Source organism: Trichechus manatus, unplaced genomic scaffold (assembly GCF_000243295.1).
Source record: "Trichechus manatus latirostris isolate Lorelei unplaced genomic scaffold, TriManLat1.0 scaffold00140, whole genome shotgun sequence".
In the NCBI taxonomy this organism is placed as follows: domain Eukaryota; kingdom Metazoa; phylum Chordata; class Mammalia; order Sirenia; family Trichechidae; genus Trichechus; species Trichechus manatus.
The window spans coordinates 5,347,540-5,370,026 of record NW_004444076.1 but is presented as its reverse complement, the minus strand read 5'-3'; the positions used below and the strand labels follow the sequence as shown (position 1 = coordinate 5,370,026).

General features: G+C 37.5%; 1 protein-coding gene across 3 annotated transcripts in view; it reads right to left on the bottom strand.

Annotated features, from left to right (window-relative positions):
• Positions 1 to 22,487, bottom strand: part of TMEM135 (transmembrane protein 135) — a 284,710-nt gene that overhangs the window by 246,008 nt on the left and 16,215 nt on the right. Inside the window, exon 1 of one of the 3 annotated variants that reach the window (XM_023739804.1) lies at positions 15,757 to 16,550. The exons of 1 other annotated variant lie outside the window; for it this stretch is intronic. The gene's annotated coding sequence lies outside the window, so the exon portion shown is untranslated. Of the gene's footprint in view, positions 1 to 7,006; positions 8,009 to 15,756; positions 16,551 to 22,487 lie in introns of those variants that run through there. One more of the 3 variants, XM_023739803.1, reaches the window with a different exon arrangement.

Genomic DNA, 22,487 nt, shown 5'->3' with positions numbered 1-22,487 from the left:
AAAAAAAAAAGGTCGAGAAGGGAGAGGGTTGACATGTCGTGGGGTTGTTAACCAATGTCATAAAACAATATGTGTACTGACTGTTTAACGAGAAACTAGTTGTTCTGTAAACCTTCACCTGAAGTACAATTGAAAAAAAAAAAAAGATTTACAGCCTTGGAAACCCTATGGGGCAGCTCTACTCTGTTTTATAGGGTCACTATGAGTTGGAATCAACTTGACAGCAACGGGTGGTAAATGCTAGACGACAGGAAGAAGAAATGGCTATTTGTTGTTGTCGTTACGTGCTGTCGAGTCCTGCGCCATCCTCACAATCCTTGCCATGTTTGAGCCCATTGTTGCAGCCACTGTGTCAATCCATCTCGTTGAGGGTCTTCCGCTTTTTTGCTGACCCTCTACCTTACCAAGCATGATGTTCTTCTCCAGGTGTTGGTCCCTCCTAATAACACGTCCAGAGTACTTGAGACAGTTTTGCCATCATCATTTCTAAGAAGCATTCTGGCTGTACTTCTTCGAGACAGATTTGTTCGTATTTCTGGCACTCCATGGTATGTTCAATCTTCTTCACAAACACCATAATTCAAAATCATCAATTCTTCAGTCTTCCTTATTCACTGTCCAGCTTTTACATGCATATGAGATGATTGAAAATACCATGGCTTGGGTCAGGTGCACCTTAGTCCTTAAGGTGACATTTTTGCTTTTTAACACTTTAAAAAGGTCTTTTACAGTAGATTTGCCCACTGCAATACGTTGTTTGATTTCTTGACTGCTGCTCCCATGGGCAATGATTATGGATCTAAGTGAAACAAAATCCTTGACAACTTCATTCTGTTCTCCATTTATCATGATGTTGCTTACTGGTCCAGTTGTGAGAATTTCTGTTTTCTTAATGTTGAAGTATAATCCATATTGAAGGTTGTAGGCTTTGATCTTCATCAGTAAGTGCTTCAAGTCTCTTCAGTTTCAGCAAGCCAGGTCGTGTCATCTGCATATCACAGGTTGTTAATGAGTCTTCCTCCAATCTTGACCCCACATTCTTCTTCATACAGTCCATCTTCTGGGATTATCTGCTCAGTATACAGATTGAATTAGTATGGTGAAAGGATACAACCCTGACACACATCTTTCCTGACTTTAAACCACGCAGTATCCCCTTGTTCTGTCTGAACCACTGTCTCTTAGTCTATGTACAGGCTCCTCATGAACACAATTAAGTGTTCTGAAATACTCATTCTCCACAATGTTATCCATAATTTGTAATAATCCATGCATTCAAATGCTTTTGCACAGTCAATGAAACACAGGTAAATAGCTTTCTGCTATCCTCTGCTTTTAGCCAAGATCCACCTGACATCAGCAATGATATCTGTCATTCCACATCCTCTTCTGAATCTGGCTTGAATTTCTGGCAGTTCCCTGTTGATGTACTGCTACAACCATTTTTGAATTGTGTTCAGCAAAATTTTACCCACATGTGATATTAATGACCAATAATTTCCACATTTGGTTGGATCACCTTTCTTTGGAATAGGCACAAATATGGATCACTTCCAGTTGTTTGGGCAGGTAGCTGTCTTCCAAATTACTTAGCATAGATGAGTGAGCACTTCTACCGTTGCATCCGTTTGCTGAAATATCTCAACTGGCAGTTCGTCAATTCCTGAAGCCTTGTTTTTTGACAATGCCTTCAGTGCAGCTTGGACTTCTTCCTTCAATACCATCGGTACTTGATCACATGCTACCTCATGAAATGTCTGAACGTCGACTAATTCTTTTTGGTACAGTGACTCTGTGTATTCCTTCCGTCTTCTTTTGATGCTTCCTTCATCGTTCAATTTTTGCCCATAGAATCCTTCAATATTGCAACTCAAGGCTTGAATTTTTTCTTCAGTTCTTTCAGCTTGAGAAATGCCAAGCATGTTCTTTCCTTTTGGTTTTCTAACTCCGGGTCTTTGCACATTTCACTGTAATACTTCATTCTGTCTTCCTGAGATGGCCTTTGACGTCTTCTGTTCAGCTCTTTCATTTCATTTCCTCCTTTTGCTTTAGCTACTCTACATTCAAAAGCAAGTTTCAGCGTCTCTTCTGACATCCATTTTGGTCTTTTCTTTCCTTCCTGTCTTTTTAATTACTTTTTGCTTTCTTCATGTATGATGTCCTTGATGTCATCCCACAACTCATCTGGTTTTAGGTCATTAGTGTTCAATGTGTCAAATCTATTCTTAAGACAGTCTGGAAATTCAGGTGAGATAGACTCAAGGTTGTACTTTGGCTCCCGTGGACTTGTTCTAATTTTCTTAGGCTTCAACTGTATAAAAATATATAAATATATACAAGCGAATGATTAAAGGAAGATGGGTAGGTGATGCTGTCAGGAAGATTTCCCTGAACCTCCTAAGATGGATCTTGACATACAGGTAGAATTTTGACAGCTGGCGAAGTTTCTATAGATTCAGTATCAGTGCATTGTTCTTATCATCCCATTATATCTCTAAATCTTATTCCTTTTTTAGAATTTCTTCCTCAGATATCTACTCATTCTACATGTGTTCTCTCCTCTAGCATCAACTATCATCTCAATGTAGGCATTCCTATTATATCCCTAACCTCTTCCCCAAATTCTACATCCACACTTCAAATGTCTATTGGGCATGCCAACATTTATGTCCTAGAGGCACCAAAGGAATCAACATGTCCAAGGTAGAACTTCCCAAATATACTTTTACTTCTGAGTTCCCTCCCTCAAGTAAAAGCATCACTAAAAAAAATTTCAAACCAGTCACCCACAGGTCAACTCCAACTCATGGTGACTCCATGTGTTTCACATTAGAACTGCACTCCATAAGGTTTTCAACGGCAGTGATCTTTCAGAAGTAGATGGCCAGATCTTTCTGCTGAGGCTCCTCTAGGTGAATTCAAGCCACCAACCTTTCAGTTAGTAGCCGAGCACCTAACCGTCTGTGTCACCCAGGAACTCCTAATACCATCACATTCACCCAATTATTTAGGAACAAAACACTGGTGTCGTCTTCAATTCCTCCCTGATCCTTAGCCACCTCATCAGTTCTTATGGTCCCCTAGTATCTTCAGGTTTTGAAATGTAACGTCTATTTTAAACCTAACCTGGTACTGTTATATATTCAAGCAGTTAGACAAAAAAAATCCCTCACTGTTCGTTATATTTGGCAAGTGAGGAAAAACATACTTGAAAAATAACAAGAATAAACCATAGCTGAACAATAATAAAACCAGTTTTCTAAAAGACTCATATTTACTTAGATACTCCTTCCTAAAAGTGAACAAAAAGACAGGTTATTCTTTCAATTTACAGTCAAGTACCTTGAATGCATGGTCTGTATTACTTCTTGTGCCATTTCCCTTAAAAGTTGTATTCTATGCCTCTCTTTCTACCAAAAGTGTTCTCCCTAAAATGATGAAAAGACCCCTCTCATCTTCTCTCCTTTTCACCTTAAAGTGAAGGTCTATACATATCCTTTTCTCCTGCTCAAAAGAAAAAGGAGTCCCTGGTGTATAAGGCCAGTCACTCAACTTGGGCTCTCAATTCCATTTCATTCTCTGGGACTTAGTATCCTCAGACATTCACTTTTTTAACCTATTTCCCTCTACTTTCACTATGCAGATCTCCATTCTGACCAAATTTCACTTAAATGTCCTGCTTTAATCAAATTTACAAAGAGTAGTTCACAGTAGTTCACCCTCTGAACTTCCTATAACATCATCACTGAATTATTTTTCTCACAAAGACAAATTTGCACTAAACTATGCACTGTTTCATTCAAAACACACTTGGTACATACATGTCTACCATTATCGTAGGCAATAAAGAACACAAGGAAAAAAAAAATCTCTGCTCACAAGATGCTTCTCTCATAATCAAAACACATACATACTTACATTGAACTCATAATTCTGAAAATCTCAACCAAGAAACCTCTAGGGCAAAATGGTTTCTACTATAGTAGAAGAGACTTCTACTAAACATTAAAAGGAGAATTAACACGAACTCTATAAAATCTCTTACAGAAAAACGAAGAGCAGGGAACAGCCCAATTTATTTTATGAAGCTAGTATTACTCTGCTACCAAAACCAGAGAAAGACAGTACAAAAAAAAGAAAACTACAGAACAAAATTCTTCATAAGTATAGACATAAAAAACCTAACCAAAATATTAGCAAACAAAATTCAGCAAATTTAAAAGGACTGTACAACATAACCAAGTGGAGTAACATTCCAGAGATGCAAGGCTTGTTCAACATTACAAAATCAAGTAATGCAATCCACCGTATTAATAGGCTTGTTGTTATCTGCCGTTGAGTCAGCCTCATCTCATGGTGAACCCACGCGCAACAGTAAAAACACTGCCTGGTTCTGCACCATCCCCACGATCAGTTGAAGATCAGACTATTGTGATCCATAGGGTTTTTCATTGGCTGATTTTGAGAAGTAGCTCACCAGGCCTTTCTTCCTAGTACATCTTAGTATGGAAACTCCACTAAACCTGTTCAGCATCACAGCAATACACAAGCTTTCACTGACAGATGGTGATGGCTGTGCAGGAGATGCACTGGCTGGGAATTGAACCTGAGCTTCCCACATGGAAAGCAAGAATTCTACCACTGAGCCACCAACGTCTCATATTAACAGGCTAAAGAAATAAAATCACATGATCATACCAATCAATGCAGAAAAAGCATCTGACAAAACTTAACACCCAATCATGATAAAAACTCTCAGAAAAATAGGAATAGAAGAGAACTTCCTCAACTTGATAGAGCATCTACAAAAAACCTACAGTTAACATCATACTTAATGGTGAAAGACCGGATACTTCTCCCTAAAGATTAAAAAAAAAAAAAAAAAGTCTCATCACTTTTATCCAACATAGTGCTGGAAGGCTGGAAAGGAAGAAATAAAACTGTCCCTATTTGGGATAACTGGATGTCCACATGCAAAAGAATGAAAACTTCACACCATAGATAAAAATTATCTCAAAATGGATCAATGGCCTAAATATAAGAGCTAAAACCATAGAACTCTTAGGAAATATCATAGGGGTAAATCTTCAAGACCTTGCTTTTGATAATGGATTCTTAGATATGACACCCAAAGCATAATCAACAAAAGAAAAAAATAGATAAACTGGATTTCATCAAAATGAAAAATCTTTCTGCATCAAAGGAGTATACCAAGAAAGTAAAAAGGGTGTATATTCTGAACAACAAAATAAATCAAATTTTAAAAAATGACAATGCTGCATAGAATCCTACTGACCAAAAAAAGAAAGAAAAAGACAACCTACAGAATAGGAGAGAAAATATTTGGGAAACACATAGCTGATAAGGTTTTAATATCCTGAATATATAAAGAACTCCCACAACTGAACAACAAAAAACAAATAACCTAATTAAAATGGACAAAGAACTTGAATAGATATTTCTCTGAAGAAGATATACAACTGGTCAAAAAACAGATGAAAAGATGCTCCAACCTCATTATTAGAGAAACGCAAATTAATACTACATTGAGATACCACCTCATACCTACTTAGATGGCTATTATCAGGAAAAATGAAAAATAAGTGTTGGCAAGGATGTAAAGAAATTGGAACCCTTGTGGGAATATAAAATGTTACACCCACTACGGAAAACAGTTTGGTCGATCCTCAGACAGTTAACCATAGAATTGCCGTATGACCCAGCAATTCAAATTCTAAGTATATAGTCAAGAGAAATGAAAGCAGTCTCAAAAAGAAGAATATATACCAACGTTCATTGTAGTACTATATGACAACAGTAAAAGGTGGAAACAACCCAAATATCTGTCAACAGATGAATGGTGTGATGGTTAAGCTTGTGTGTCAAGTTGGCTGGGCCACGATCCTCAGTGGTTTGGCAGTTATGATGTAGTTTGGCAGCTTTTTAATTATGTAATCACCTCCATAATGAGTTCTGATATAATGTGATCACCTCCATGATGAGATCTGTTGTGAGCAGCCAATCAGTTGAAAGGGTGTTTCCTTGGGGGAATGGCCTGCATCCAATATAGGTAGACTTTCTGACAAGGCTCACTGGCTTTTGCTTCTTCTGTAACCTGCAGCTGGCTCCTGTTCATCTGACCTCCAGTTCTTGGAGCTTGAGCTGGCAGCTTACCTGCCAGTCTTGGGATTTATCAGCCTCCACAGCCTGTGAGCCAGAGGCCTGCTGTCTGAAATTCTGATCTTAGATTCGCCGGTCCCTGCAGCTACATGAGTCAGGAGAAACCTCCAGCCTGACCCACGGACTTATGACTTTCCAGCCTCTATGGCCATGTGAGCCATTTCCTTGATGTAAATCTCTCTCTATATATATTTATATGCTGCATTGGTTTTGCTTCTCTACAGAACCCAGCCTAAGGCAAATGGATGAGCAAAATGTATAGTACTGTGGGGTTTAAATTAACTTTAGGTGAAGAATTTGGTCTTTGTCCTTGGTTCCTGAGCGATAAACTCTAAAACCTTCAGATTTCCCCAGTGATTAAAGTGTCTGCAGGGTTGCTATGACTCAGAATCGACTTGATAGCAATGGGTTTTGAGTAATAAGGCTTCCAGACTAAGGGGTTTATGCTAATGAGGTACCTCTTGAGTAGGGACTAGCCAGGTCAGAGGGACCACCAAGTGATATCGGCCCAACCTGAGCGGATGGTGTGCAGTTGGGGGCGGAACTGATTCAATCAATCACAGAAGCTCCATGGGCTTCCTGGTTGACAAAAGACATTGATACATGTGGGAGGGTACCACATCTTTTTTGAGGACATGAAAGCACAAAGTTGGGAACCCTCCAGACCTTGCACTATGTGTCTCTTCATTTGTATCCTCTTTGCTATAAAACTTTAATCATTAAGTATAGTGCTTTCCTGAGTTCTGTGAGGGATTCTAGCAAATTATCAAACCCAAGGGAGTAGTGAGAGCCACCAGGTTAGAAGTAAAGGGGCCTGGGGACTCACAAGTTTATAGCTGGTATCCTGATGCAGTAGAAGAAAATCCCGAATCTATAGCCAGCCGATCAGAAGTGAGGGTGCTGAGAAGATTCCCAAGCTTGCAGTTGATGTATGAGGTCTCGGGCAGAGTTGGCACTCTGGAAGACTATGTGCCCTTTAACATGTGAGGTCTTACCTAGCTCCAGGTGGTTAGGGTTAGAAGATGAAGTACAACACGGGCAGCTGGTATCAGAACAGAGGGGAACAGAACTGATAATAAATTGATTTGGAGTGATCAACAGTTTGGTGCCAGAGAAGAGGGATTTGATTTTCCACACAATACCAAAGTTAAAAACATGCATACCCTCATGACCCAGTATTTCCCAGATATATACACAAGAGAAATGAATGCATATGTCCACTAAGACACATAATGAAGAATGTTCAGAGAAACTTATTCCTAACAGCCAAAAACTGGAAACAACCCAAATGACCATTAACAGGAAAACGGATAAATTGTGACATATTCCTACAATGGAATACTACACAGTAATAAAAAAAAGAAACTACACCCGACCACATGGATAAATTTCACAGGCATAATGTTGAGCAAAAGAAACTGGACCAACAAAAGAGTACATAGCATACTTTAGGATTCCACTTACTTGAAGTTAAAGAACAGCCCAGCTAATCTATAATGACTGATGTCAGAAAAGTGATTACCTTTGCATGTTACCTAGAAATGGTGTAATTTAGCCTTCTACAGTGCTAGCAATGCTCCACATCTACATCTAAGTGGTGGTTGCATGGATGGATATACATACAACACACACATATATAAACATCTGGACATTTTGGACTTGTTAACTTTATTGTATGTTATAGCTCAATTAGAAGCGAGGATGGCAAGAATTTATCTCATATACTTTGGACATTTATCAGGAGGGACCACTTCCTGGAGAAGGATATCATGCTTGGGAAAGTAGAGGGTCAGGGTAAAAGAGGAAGACTCCCAACAAGATGGACTGGAAGACTCCCAACAAGATGGACTGACACAGTGGCTGCAACAATGGGCTCTAACACAGCAATGACTCTGAGGATGCTGCACGACTGGGCGGTGTTTCAGTCTGTTGTACATAGGTCACCACGAGTCAGAACCAACTTGACAGCATCTAAAAATAACATAGCTCAATACTAAAGCAGAAAGAATTCTATGATGCTATCCAACCAACAGATTCTTTTTTCCATTTCTAAAATTCTGATTCTTATCAACCCAAATAAGCACATACCTACACTATTTTAAGCACCACTGAAGAAAAAAAAATCCCTGCCCATGCCTCACTCACTATCTAGTCACGAAAATAAAATAATCGACAATCAATACAACAAACAAAAAAGGTACTGATTTAAAGGATAGATAATGTGGGCTGAAATTATTATAGAATGTTTCCTGAAGGAGTTGGTAATTGGTAATGGAAAGTTAGAGTTAGAACAGAGTTAGAGAAACTGAGATTAAGGATGAGGGTAAGGATGAGAGAGAGAGAGAGAGACAGAGACAGAGAGAACATCCTAGGCATGAGTCAAGAGACAGAGGCAGCAACAGCATAGTTCATAAGGGGAAGTACGGAGACCAACCTGAATAATGCAAAGGTTACAGACTGAAGAGTGGTGCAAAATTATAATGAAAGGCCTGCAATTGAGGAGTTTCTCTTTTACAAGACTATCACTATTATATATCCATCATGAATATATGCACTTCTTCTTATTCATTTTTATCCCCTTGTCTGTTTCTCCATGTAATTAGTGCTGCACATTTACCATAGAGACGGTTGACTAGTACCGGGATTGCAGTCAATGGTCATGTAATAGAACAAAGCTAACTGGACCTCAAAGGGGCTGACCTCATGATCTTAAACTCATTAAAACGAAATTCTTAAGAATTCAGAAGTCATTGTTAGCCCCAGAGTTTGATCATTAAACTCTTCTACAAGACTCCATTTCTAGAAGGTCTGACAAATCTAGTTAAGTTTGGGAAATAAAAAGGTTCACAATATTTATTTATTTAATCTTTCTTAAAGTAATAACTAGCAAATAATGATGTCTTTAAAGCAGGGTCTCTCAACCTTGGCACTACTGACATTCTGGGCCAGATCATTCATTGTTGTGGGGAGCTGTGTACGGCATGGTGCTTATGCAGCATCCCTGGCCGCTACTCACTAAATGCCAGTAGCATTCCCCAAACTAAGACAGCCAAAAATATCTTCAGACATTGTCAAATGCCCCTTAGAAGGCAAAATCACACCTAGTTGAGAACAGCTGCTTAAAAGAAAATAGTAAATTTATGATTTTTTAAAATAGTTTATTAGCAGAAATTTTATTTAACAAACACTTATATAGCACTTACTTTGTACCAAGCACTGTTCTAAACACCATACATACGTTAATTAACTTATCTGCATGACAATCTATGAGACAGTCACGATTATTATTCCCATTTTAGAGATGAGAAAAAACGTGGGCCCAGAGAGATTAAGTTGCCCAAGTCACACAGCTAATAAGTAGCAGGGCTGGGACTGAACCCAGGCAAGTAGCTTCAGAGTCCACGCTCTTAATCATCACCTGAAATATTCTAAATAAGGAGAAACGAAATACATTACTACTTCCAGCTTATTAGCCCCTAAAGGAGTTAGGGTTACCCATCCTAAAAGAAAAAACGTACAAATACAGGAAAAGTACAACTAAGATTTAAAAAAAAAAAAAAAAAAAACCCTAATTGGATATTCAGGAATTTTATATACAAGGGTAGTCCCCAACTTAAGACGCATTCGATTTATGACAAACTGAACTTATGACCGTCCATTTTTTTTGGTACGGTTCTTTATTATATTTATGTTTGTTTATTTGGTAAATAATACCTGTATATGTTTGGAAAATGAAACAGAGACGAACTGCAGGAAAAAGTTACCATTCTATTAAAGACAAAGAAATAGCATCTAAGTTTGAATAAAAGTTTTATTTCTTCCTGTTTCATCTCTGCTGCTTTCATCTCTACAGAAACAGGACTTAGCAAGTGGAAGACTTTGTTCCTATGACTAAATATTAATTGAAAATAAAAATGCTAAGAACTAACCCTAATAGCAAAGCCAGGCAAGGACACCACAAAAAAAGAAAATTACAGACCAGTATCTCTCATGAATATAGATGCAAAAATTCTAGCCAATAGAATTCAGCATCATCCAAAAAAAAAAATACACCACAACCAAGTGGGATTCAGATTTGGTATGCAAGGATGATTCAACATTAGAAAACCAATCAATGTAATCCACCATATAAATAGAACCAAAAAAAACAATCACATGATCACCTCAATCGACACAGAAAAGGCATTCGATAAAGTCCAACACCCATTCCTGATTAAAAAAAAAAAAAAAAAACTCTAAATGAAATAGGAATAGAAGAAAAATTCTTCAACATAATAAAGGGCATCTATACAAAATCAACAGCTAATATCATTCTCAACAGAGAGAGGCTGAAAGCATTCCATCTGAGAACAGGAAAAAGACAAAGATGCCCTTTATCATCACTCCTATTTAACATTGTGCTGGAAGTCCTAGCTAGACAATAAGGCAAGAAACAAAGGGCATCAAAATTGAAAAGAAAGAAGTAAAACTACTCCTATTCACAGATGATATGATCCTATAAATACAGAACGCCGAAGATTCCACAAGAAAACTACTGGAACTAATAGAAAGATTCGGCAAAGAAGCAGGATAAAACATTAACATATAAAAATCAGTTGGATTCCTAAACACCAACAAAGCAAACTTTGAAAAGGAAATCAGGAAAACAATACTGTTTATAATAGTCCCTAAAAAGATAAGATACTTAGGAATAAATCTAACCAGGGACATGAAAGACCTATACAAAGAAAACTAAAAAACACTATTGCAAGAGACCTACATAAATGGAAAAACATACCATGGATAGGAAGACTGAACATTGTGAAAACATCAATCTAACCAAAGTGATTTACAGATATAATGCAATCCCAATCCAAATACTAACAGCATTCTTTAATAACATGGAAAACTAATCAACTTTATATGGAAAGGAAAGAGGCCCCAGATAAGCAAAGCATTGCTGAAGTAAAAGAAAAAAGTAGGAGGCCTCACACTTCCTCTTCTCAGAACCTACTATACGATAGTTAAAACAGCCACGATAGTTAAAACAGCCTGGTACTGGTACAACAACAGACACACAGACCAATGGAACGGCATCAAGAACCGAGACATAAATCCATCCACCTACAGTAAGCTGATCGTTGGCAGAGGACCAAAGTCCATTAAGTGGAGAAAAGACAGTCAATGGTGCTAACAAAACTGTATGTCCATATGTAAAAAAATAAAACAGGACCCATACCTCATGCCATACACAAAAACTAACTCAAAATGGATCAAAGACCTAAATACAAAACCTAAAACAATAAAGATCATAGAAGAAAAAATAGGTATAACACTGTTGTTAGGTGCCATTGAGTTGGTTCCAATTCATAGCAATCCTATAGAACAGAGTAGAACTGCCCTTAGGGTTTCCAAAGGAGCGGCTCATGGATTCAAACTGCCCATCTTTTGGTTAGCAATGACACATCTTAACCACTGTGCCACCAGCACCCCTCATTACCCATTAGAGAAATGCAAATCAAAATTACAACGAGATATCATCTCACCCCAACAATAATGGCACTAATCAAAAATAAAGTAACAAATGTTGGAGAGGTTGCGGAGAGACTGGACCTCTTATGCACTGCTGGTGGGAATGTAAAATGGTACCACCAATGTGGAAAATGATACGGTGCCTCCTTAAAAAGTTACAAATAGAAATACCATACAACCCAGCAATCCCACTCCTAGGAATATATCCTAGAGAAATAAGAGCCATCACACAAACAGATGTATGCACACCCATATTCACTGTAGCATTGTTCACAATAGCAAAAAGATGGAAACAACCTAGATGCCCATCAACAGATGAATGGATAAATAAATTATGGTACATACACACAATGGAATACTATGTAACAATAAAGAACATTGATAAATCCACGAAACATCTCACAACATGGATGAATCTGGAGGGTATTACACTGAGTGAAATAAGTCAATCACAAAAGAACAAATATTGTATGAGACCACTATTATAAAAACCCAAGAAAGGGTTTATACACGGAAAAAAAAATCTTTGATGCTTACAAGAGAGGGGAGGCGGGGGGTGGGGAGCCATGGTGGCACAGTGGTTAAAAATTTGGCTGCTAACCAAAAGGTTGGCAATTCAAATCCACCAGCTGCTCCCTGGAAACCTTATAGGACAGTTCTACTCTGTCCTATAGGGTCGCTATGAGTCGGAATCGATTTCACGGCAACGGGTTTGGTTTGGTATTTACGTCAACAACAACAAATCCCAATAGAAGAGAGTGGAACCGACCAGTTGTGTGGTTAACTTTATTCAATTTTCTTCCCTCCTCCAACATCTCAGTACCTTTTTAAATAAATGAAATGACAAATATAAGTATTTAGGAGAATAATGAGCACATCGTAGGCACTTGTAAAATGTTTCCTTCATTCTCCACATTAACTCCCTGTTCCATGCCTCCTTGTTTTGTGTGTGTGGTATGCAGCTTTGTTTTATTAAATGTTTAGAAGAGATTTGTCTTTGGTAATCAAGATGTTTGAAAAAGACACAGCAATTAAAAGAACTATGAAGAACTCAGCTTCAGGTCCTCCTCCACCCTTTTCTTGTAACAGGATCAGTACGTATCAGGCGTGTTCACTATAAGCTCATTGTTAAATGGTCAGGAAAGAGCTGTATAGCATTATTCAGACAGGTTAAGTGGTCCTGATAAGAATCAAAACTAACCATATTTTTGTAGCACCCACAGATGTAAAACAAAAACAGAACTTCAATGAGCAGAACTAAAGTAGGATATTCATCTATAGTCAGAAAACATTTTGTATTATTTCTCTAATGAATTTCAAAACTCTTGTAAAAAAAGAAATCTTTTTAAAAAATATTTAGCATAATTAAGAAGGTAGAATTACTTTGGTGCCACGAATAAATTTATATTGCATTTGAATTGTTTCTAACATTTTCATTTTTAAGGTTAAAATTATAACCTACAAAAGTCAAATTTAAGAATCTAAAACAATTACAAGAAATCAAATACAATACACCAATATTTACATATCTTCTAACAGTTTTCAAAGAGCTTTTTCCTATGCACTATCTCATATGATTCCCACAAGAAGCCATGAAGTAGTTAAGGCAGGATTATTACCTATATATAAATGAGGAAACTAAGGGTTAAACTTTAAATTATAGAGCAAAACAAGAATTCATATCTTGTAACTTTAACCCAATGCACTACACCATGCTGTCTCATCAGGTACAAGGCAACCAGCTTATTAAAAACAAATTTAAAAAAAAAAAAAAAAAACTAGGGCAACTTTGTTAATAATATACCTGGAAAAATACAAACATATCTTCAACTGTTTTCCTTAGGTATATACTTACTGTAAAGCTTCCCTATAATGAAAATCAAGTTTTAGTGATGACCATTAAATATTACAGAACCTATAATATCCTTACTCACAATAAAGAGGTCACTTTTCAAATTTATAAGGAAGCTGAGATGGGTTTTAAAGATAAACCTAAAAATGTACTTAAGATATAAAGCTGAAACAAAATGTGATCAAGGACAAGACTAATATTGAGTCCTAAGTACATTATATCCATGTTCCAAACTAAGTACTATCAATATTTTTGGTACTGTAGGGGCAGTCTTGAAAACACATACCTATCACTTCAACTTTTACTGATGTAACTCACCATACAATTCTATAACCTTAAAACTCTTTCATACTCTGCCATCTTCTGTATACTTATGAGTACTTTTGCTCTAATATGAAATACCATAGTCAAAAAAAAATCCTAATAATACACTTTTTATAGAAGAACTTTGTTCAGATGAAAAATACAAGGTATGCACATATATTCCAGCCTCTCCAATAAGAATATTGGGTGCAATGAACTGCATTTTTAAAACAGAACTCAAGCAAATTAAGAGTTCTTCAAACCAGAGAAGTACAGGCAACTTGAATAAAAGAAGAAATCACAAGATACGAGAGGATGTTATGAACTGAACTTTGTCCCCCCAAAATGCGTGTAAACTTTGCTAGGCCATGATTCCTAGTACTGTGTGGTTGTCCATCATTTTGTAATCTGCTGTGATTATACTATGTTGTAAATCCTAACTTCTATGATGTTAACAAGGCAGGATTAGAGGCAGTTATGTTAATGAGGCAGGACTCAATCTACAGGATTACATTGTATCTTGAGTCAATCTCTTTTGAGATATAAAAGAGAGAAGCAAACAGAGAAGAGAGGGACCTCATACCACCAAGAAGGAAGAGCTGGGAGCACAGCGTGTCCTTTGGACCCGGGGTCCCTGTGATAAGAAACTCCGAGACCAAAGGAAGATTGATGACAAGGACCTTCCCCCAGAGCCAACAGAGACAGACAGCATTCCCCTGGAACTGGTGCCCTGAATTTGGACTTATAGCCTCCTAGACTGTGAGAGAATAAATTTGTTTGTTAAAGCCATCCACCACTTGTGGCATTTCTATTACAGCAACACTTGATAACTAAAACAGAGGACTACTTAGACTGAAAAAAGAAAAAAGTCTCACTATTTGCTGATACATAAAATTCCATTAACAGAAGACAAAACTATTTTCAAAGGTTTAAACTATACTTCAGCTCACACATTTGCTAAACTCACTCATACTGAAATCTAATAATTAGACTATCAATTAATTGGTAGATACAACATCCCTTACTATTTTTTGACAGGTGTAACATTGAACCAGAAAAGAGTTACAATACTACCATGGGAAAAGATAAAAGAGCACAGAAAAAGAAAGCTAAGAATTTAGATGCTTAATTTTCAAGACTTCACAATTTGGTCTGAAAGCAATACTGATTTACCTTTAAATAGGTGAAGACAAATACGGTTGCTGAAGAAAGTTTTTATAACATTTGTACCTGAAAATTCCTGACTACTATAATTTAAAATATAGATTTTATTAGAAGGGAGCTTTGATTTCAGAGAAATCTGTTAATCAAGACATTTGTATGGACTAAAATAAAGTTTTCTTACTGATCTGGCTTGAACTTTAGGTAGGTAAATGACAAATTCAAAGGGAAAGAAATCAAATTCTTGGCCAGGGTATTAGATTTAAGAAAGTATCAAATAATCTTTTTATAAAGTAATAAAGTAATTGCTTCTTATTTCTCTCAATTTCCTCACACTAAAAAAAATTTTTGTGCCATAAATGTTAAGCCTAATACATATTCACTTAATATATATTTATATAATCACGGTGTCATTTCCTTGGGAAAGTCCTTCCAAACTCTCCACACTAGATTGATTCCTCTTATAATACACTCTGGTAACACCCTGTAGTTATCCTTAATAGCATTTATCACAGTTGAGATAATTATTTGTGTAAATATTTAAGTTTATCTTCCCCTTTAACTGTAATTTCCATGTCCATATTTTTCCTCCCCTTTACCCCTCCTGTATTTCTGACACAATGTAAGCAATCTATAATATTTGATGAATGAAATGAGGGCCGAGAGAGTAAAAGAGGAAATGAAGATTCAGGGTAAATACAGTTACAATAACATTCCATGGGCTCTAAATGAACTATGAACAAACGTACTCCAAAATTCAGCTGGTCCTGATTAAGTCAATGTCTCCTGTACTTGGGAGTTTCTGATATGAACGTCTGGAAAAAATGGCCCCGTGTCTACTTTCTTCAAGTTTTAAAAACCAAGGATGATCAGAACAAGACTTTATCCATCTCTGTCAACAGATAGAGAATTTTTCAAGGAAACTCCCAACTGGACTAATTGCAATCCAAAGCCCAAATATTTAACAGTTGAAATCAAGAAACTAAAACAATCTGGTAACTGTAATGAGTCAAAAGACTACATATACAAAATAGATGGTAACAAGCTCGAAAACACTATAAATTCAGTATCCTGATAAGAGGACCTGCTCAAATCTGGTGATACTTAACCTAGCACTCTTAACCATTGTTTATACTTTGTTGAGTGAGGCTCACTCAACAAATACTTATGAACTATGCTCCTAGTACCCCAGAATGAAACAGATCAATCTCAAATTAAACATGAAAGAAAAAAATACATAAATCACAACTCCCTTTTAGAGGAATCAATTAGAAGAAAGGAAGCTAAGATTAGTGATTAATCAAAAAAGCAATTTAAAAGTTTGACAGGGGGTCAATAGAGATTTAAACAAATCTCTTATACAGCATTATATTATGATCATTGAAGAATAACATAGCTAGAATATTATAAGGCCCTTAATCATTAAAGCATCAACCAGTATTATGCATTACTATGCCCCCAGTACAATCCTGGAGGATGTGAAAATATTTCACATTCATTATACTATACAAGGAGCCCTGGTGGCCTGGTGGTTAAAAGCTTGGCTGCTAATCAAAAGGCAGGCAGTTCAAATCCACCAACAGCTCCCTGGAAATCCTATAAGGCAGTTCTACTCTGTCCTACAGGGTTGCTATAAGTTCGAATTGACTCGATGGCAACTGGTTTGGTTTGGTTTTTTTAAACTACACAAAGTAACACAAGAAATTGTACCAATACATTTTGGAAAGAGTTTTCAAATTTTATTTAGCTGTTTGTTAAGCAGTCACTTCAATTAACTTCTCTTCCCTAATTACCAACTAGCACAGTGCCTGGTAGGTATTCAATAAATATCTGATGAATAAATGATCAATCTATTATTACAAAGATTTTGCCACATTGTTGATCACTTCCAAAGATTATACAGATAGATTTATGGAACATAAATTCATGCTCCAGGCTTTCAATGCAGGATCTCTTGTCATCATCAATAAAAGCAATTACTTACATATATATTGTTTATAGCCAAATATGAGGCAAGAATTTTTTACTCAAAGTAATTACTCATAAAAAGAGGAAGTTACATTAAATTCATTCCATAGAAAGTCTCTCATTACTTCATTTGAACCACAAAAATAATAATTTCGATCAGTTTTGTATAGTTAGATGAGGTATCTGAGGTTAACAGTTTTAAAAAAATAAATGAAGGAATATCAAGAAATGTAATATAGATTCCTGGGAGTCTAACCTCAAAATTGTAAAATGCTGGAAGTCATAGGAAATAAGTTCAAATAAGAATCACTTTAAACAGCAACACAGCGAATGATTACTTTGCAGATCACTAACTTGCACCTACTTGACAAATAACCAAAGCTCCTAAATTTACATAAATAGCTGGGACTTATCCCTGGGGTGATATTGTCAGTACATCACCAACATCAATACAGAGACAAAAAATGCTATCTTTTTTTTTTTTTTTTTTTGTGCTTTAAGTGAAAAGTTTACAATTCAAGTTAGTCTCCCATACAAAAATTTATACATACATTGTTACATGACCCTAATTGCTCTCCCTATACTGTGACAGCACACTTCTCCTTTCCACCCTGGATTTCCCATGTCCATTCTACCAGCTCCTGACCCTCTCTGCCTTCTCATCTCGCCTCCGGACAGGAGTTGCCCATTTAGTCTCAGCTATCTACTTGAGCTAAGAAGCACACTCTTCACAAGTATCATTTTATGTCCCATAGTCCAGTCTAATCTTTGTCAGAAGAATTGGCCTTGGGAATGGTTTTAGTTTTGGGCTAAAAGAGAGTCCGGGGTCCATGTCTTCCAGGGTCCCTCCAGTCTCAATCAAACCATTAATTCTGGTCTTTTTACTTGAATTTGAGTTCTGCATCCCATTTTTCTCCTCCTCCGTCAGGGACTCTCTGTTGTGTTCCATGTCAGGGCAGTCATTTGTGGTAGCCAGGCACCATCTAGTTCTTCTGATCTCATAAGTCTCTGGTTTATGTGGCCTTTTTTGTCTCTTGGGCTAATACTTTCTTTGTGTCTTTGGTGTTAATCATTCTCCTTTGCTCCAGGCGGGCTGAGACCAACTGATGCATCTTAGATGGCCACTCACTAGCTTTTAAGACCCCAGATACCACTCACCAAAGTGGGATGCAGAACAAAAATGCTATCTTTTAACTTAGAATGAAGAAAACAAAATTTCATAAAATATAAGAGTAGAAAACAGTATTATTTATAAATGTATTTTATGTAATATGATTTCTAAATAAATATATAAAGCTAACTTACTAAAGTAAATATAAAAATCCAACTACTTCGTCCACATCTCTAAAACTTCATATATTCAAGTTGGCTAAAAACAAATTTGAATGGAGGGTGGGGAGTACCTTCTCAAAGGGAAAATGGATAAATACAAAATACCTATAAGCATTTGAGAAGCAACACTTATGTAAAATTGTGATAATGTCATGGACATTTTAGTAACATTAAAAAACATTACATTAGACAATTACCTAAACTAATACTAATTTCCACAATTATACCATTAGCAACAACCCAACAACAACAACAAAAAGTATGTGGTAAAATAAAGCAAAACATAAAACAATTCAACGACATTATTTATAGCAGTCATTTACATTCCAACGTAAATTAAAAGGAACTGCTGTAAGAGAAACATTACAATTAATTAAAGGTAAGAAAAACAATCTGACTGTTGTCCAATTTAAGATATTCAAGAGCTCTCTGTTCCAAATAACATAAAACTTAGATTCAAAAATATAAAATAAATTATGTAATTAACTCTAGCTGGAGGTAAATAAGCAAGGGAGAAAATGGTATGAGATGCAAAGAAGCAATGGCTAGATCACATAAGGGTCTGCAGGCAATGGTACAGATTCACATTTTATTGAGATGGAAAGCCACTGGAGAGTTCTGAGCAGAAGAATAAAAACAGCTGACTTACATTTTGAAGAATATGAGATAAATACGTTACCATTCTTTTAAAAATGAGGATACTGAAGTTGACAAATGTTAAGAATCTTGCTCAAGAGAACACTTACAGATTGGGACAAAATGTTAAGCGATCATATATCTGATAAGGGTCTACTATCCAAAATACATTAAAAACTTCTACAACTCGGGTGGAGGGCTGTGGGGACCATGGTCACGGGGAACATCTAGCTCAACTGGCGTAACACAGTTTATAAAGACAATGTTCTACATTCTACCTTGGTGAGTAGCATCTGGGGTCTTAAAAGCCTGTGAGCAGCCATCTAAGAACTCCACTGGTCTCACCCCTTCGGGAGCAAGGGAGAATGAAGAGAACAGGATACAAGGAAAAGATCAGACCAGACTGAGTCCAGTACAGCTAGATGGTGCCCGGCTACCACCACTGACTGCTCTGACCGGGATCACAACAGAGGGTCCTGGACAGAGCGGGAGAAGGATGTAGAACAAAATTCTAACACAAAAAAAAAGACCAGATTTACCGGCCTAAAAGAGACTGGAGAAACCCCAAGAGTATGGCCCCCAGACACCCTTTTAGCTCAGTGGTGAAGTCACTTCCAAGGTTCACCATTCAGCCGGGGTTGGACAACCCCATAAAACAAAATGGAACTAATGACGCACAGCAGTCCAAGGACAAGGACTAGAAGGCAGAAGGGGACAGGAAAGCTGGTGACAGGGCACCCAAGGTTGAGTAAGAACAGTGTTGATGTGTAGTGGGGTTGTTAACCATTGTCATAGGGCAACATGTGTACTAAGTGTTTAATAAGAAACTATTTTGTTCTGTAAATCTTCATCTAAAGTGAGACTAGCAGCACAACTGGAAGAGCATAGTCAATGTCACTGAACTGTGCATATAGAAATTTTTGAAATGGTGTATCTTTGGCTATGTATATTTTCATCAACAACAAAAAAAAAGGTCGAGAAGGGAGAGGCTTGACATGTCATGGGGTTGTTAACCAATGTCATAAAACAATATGTGCATTACTGTTTAATGAGAAACTATTTGTTCTGTAAACCTTCACCTGAAGTACAATAAAAATTTTAAAAAAACTTCTACAACCCAACAACTAAAAGACAAACAACTCAATCAAAAAATGGGCAAAGGACTTCAACAGACATTTCACCAAAGAGGGTATTTAAATGGAGGCACTGAATTTATATTAATGGCGGTGAAATAATTAGGAAAAAAATACAGATCGGGGTTGTACAACACAGAGTGTTATTGAACTGTACATGTAGGAAGAGTTGTATTGGCAAATGTGTTGCTGTGTATATTTTTACCATAATAATAATAAATAAAAAAGAACCTTGTTCAAGGTTACATGAAAAGATGCTCAACATCATCAGCCATTTAAAAAAAAAAGAAAATTAACCCGGTGCCGTAGAGTCGATTACAACTCATGGCAACCCTATGTGTTACAGAGTAGAACTGCTCCACAGGGTTTCCTTGGCTGTAATCTGTACAGAAGTAGATTGCCAGGCCTTTCTTCCACGATGCTGCTGGGTGGGTTCGAACCACTAATCTTCAGGTTAGCAGTCAAGCACAAACTGTTTGCACCACCCTAGGATCTCTCATTAGTCAATAGGGAAAAAATTAAAAACCGCACTGCTGTCGAGTCAATTCCAACTCATAGTGACCCTATAGGACAGAGGAGAACTGCCCCATAGGATTTCCAAGGCTGTAATCTTTACAGAAGCAGACTGCCACATCTTTCTTCCCTGGAGCAGCTGGTGGGTTCAAACCACTGACCTTCCAATTAGCAGCCAAGTTCTTTAACCACTGCACCACCAGGGCTCCTTTGGGGAAATACTTAGGGAGATGCAAATCAAAACCACCATGAGATATCACCTCACCCCCATGAGAATGGAAATGATCAAAAAATGGAAAACAAGAGGTGTTAGAGAGGATACGGAGAAACTGGACCCCTATCTATTGCTGGTGGGAATGCAAAATGGTACAATGGTTTTCTGCTGTGGAAAACAGTTTGGCAGTTCCTCAAAAGGTTGACATGGAACTACCTTATTACCCAGCAATCCCAATCATAGGTATATGCCTAAAAGAAGTGAAAATGGGGACTCAAACAGAAACCTGTACACCAAGGTTCTCTGTAGCACTTTCCCCAAGAGCCAAAAGATGGGAACAACCTAAATGTCTATCAACAGATGAATGGATAAACAAAATGTAGTATAAAAATACAATGGAATAGTACTCAGCCATAAAGAGAAATAAAGTCCTGATGCATGCCACAACATGGATGAACCTTGAAAATATTACACTGCGTGAAATAAATCAGTCATGAAAGGACAAATACTGTGTGATCTTCTACCTCTGAACTCTCAAAGCACTGTATCTACACCTCCCTTAAGGTATTTATCTCAATGAATTTGTATTACAGGAGCCACACATACATAATCTCTCAATGTGAGAAGTATGTCTTATTCATTTTTTTATTCCCCACCATATCAAATAGCATATAGCTGCTACATACAGTACTCTACAAATAGTAGACTCAATAAATACTGAGTAAATGAATGTTGCTGTTGTTAGCTGCCATCAAGTTGACCCCCAACTCATGATGACCTCAAGTACAAATGAACAAAACAGAGACTTCCGGGCAACATGGCGCTATAGTCAGAAGCACCATGCCGTCCCTCCACAGCAAAGATCAGAAAAACTAAGTCGAACAGTCACACATCAATCCTGAAACCCTAAGCATCAAATGAAGAGGTAAGGAACTCAGCCAAGCACCAAATGGAATAAGAAACTGACCCAGAATAGAGCACAAGGAGAGATACATGCAGAGGTCCCTATCAGCTACCACAGCACGGATCTGCCATCTTGGACTCTTATCGGAGATCCGCGAACAGGAGGTACGAGAAAGCAGCTTTACGGAGCCTCCAGCAGGAGACAGAACAACCGGAAACCCACGACACAGGCTTTCCCATCCCCTACCCTTGTTCACCCCGACTTAACCTCCTCTGCTTCCTGCAGCCACAGTCTACTGGCCAGGAAGCACGAGCTTCCCCCCAGTGCCGCCTGGATTCCACCCACCCACACTGGACAGCTCCCTGAGTGCCATTTGTTGGCTGCTGGTGTTGCTTTTTTCCACTTCTTTACATTTCCTCCTTACCTCTCACCACCTCCCCCTCCTTTCTCTCAAATACCTGGCTCCATGTACCATCTCTGCTTCTACCTGAAAGGCTAGGAAACACCACTTGACTGTGAAACTGCTTCCTGGCCCATGCCGCCATGCTGGTGGGAGCCCTGGGGCTTTTTTGTTCGTTTGTTTGCTCTGATTTGTTCTGTTCTGATTTGTTTGTTTGTTTTCTTTTTCTTTTCTTGGCTGGGAGCCCATTCTAGCCAGGCAGTACCATGCGGTTTAGAAGCTAGTCCCTTACTCTGCGCAGACGCAAAGGGACATCCCTGGAGGCATTTCTTTTTTCTTGATTTTTGTTTGTTTGTTGTTTTGGGTTTTTTTTTTTTTTT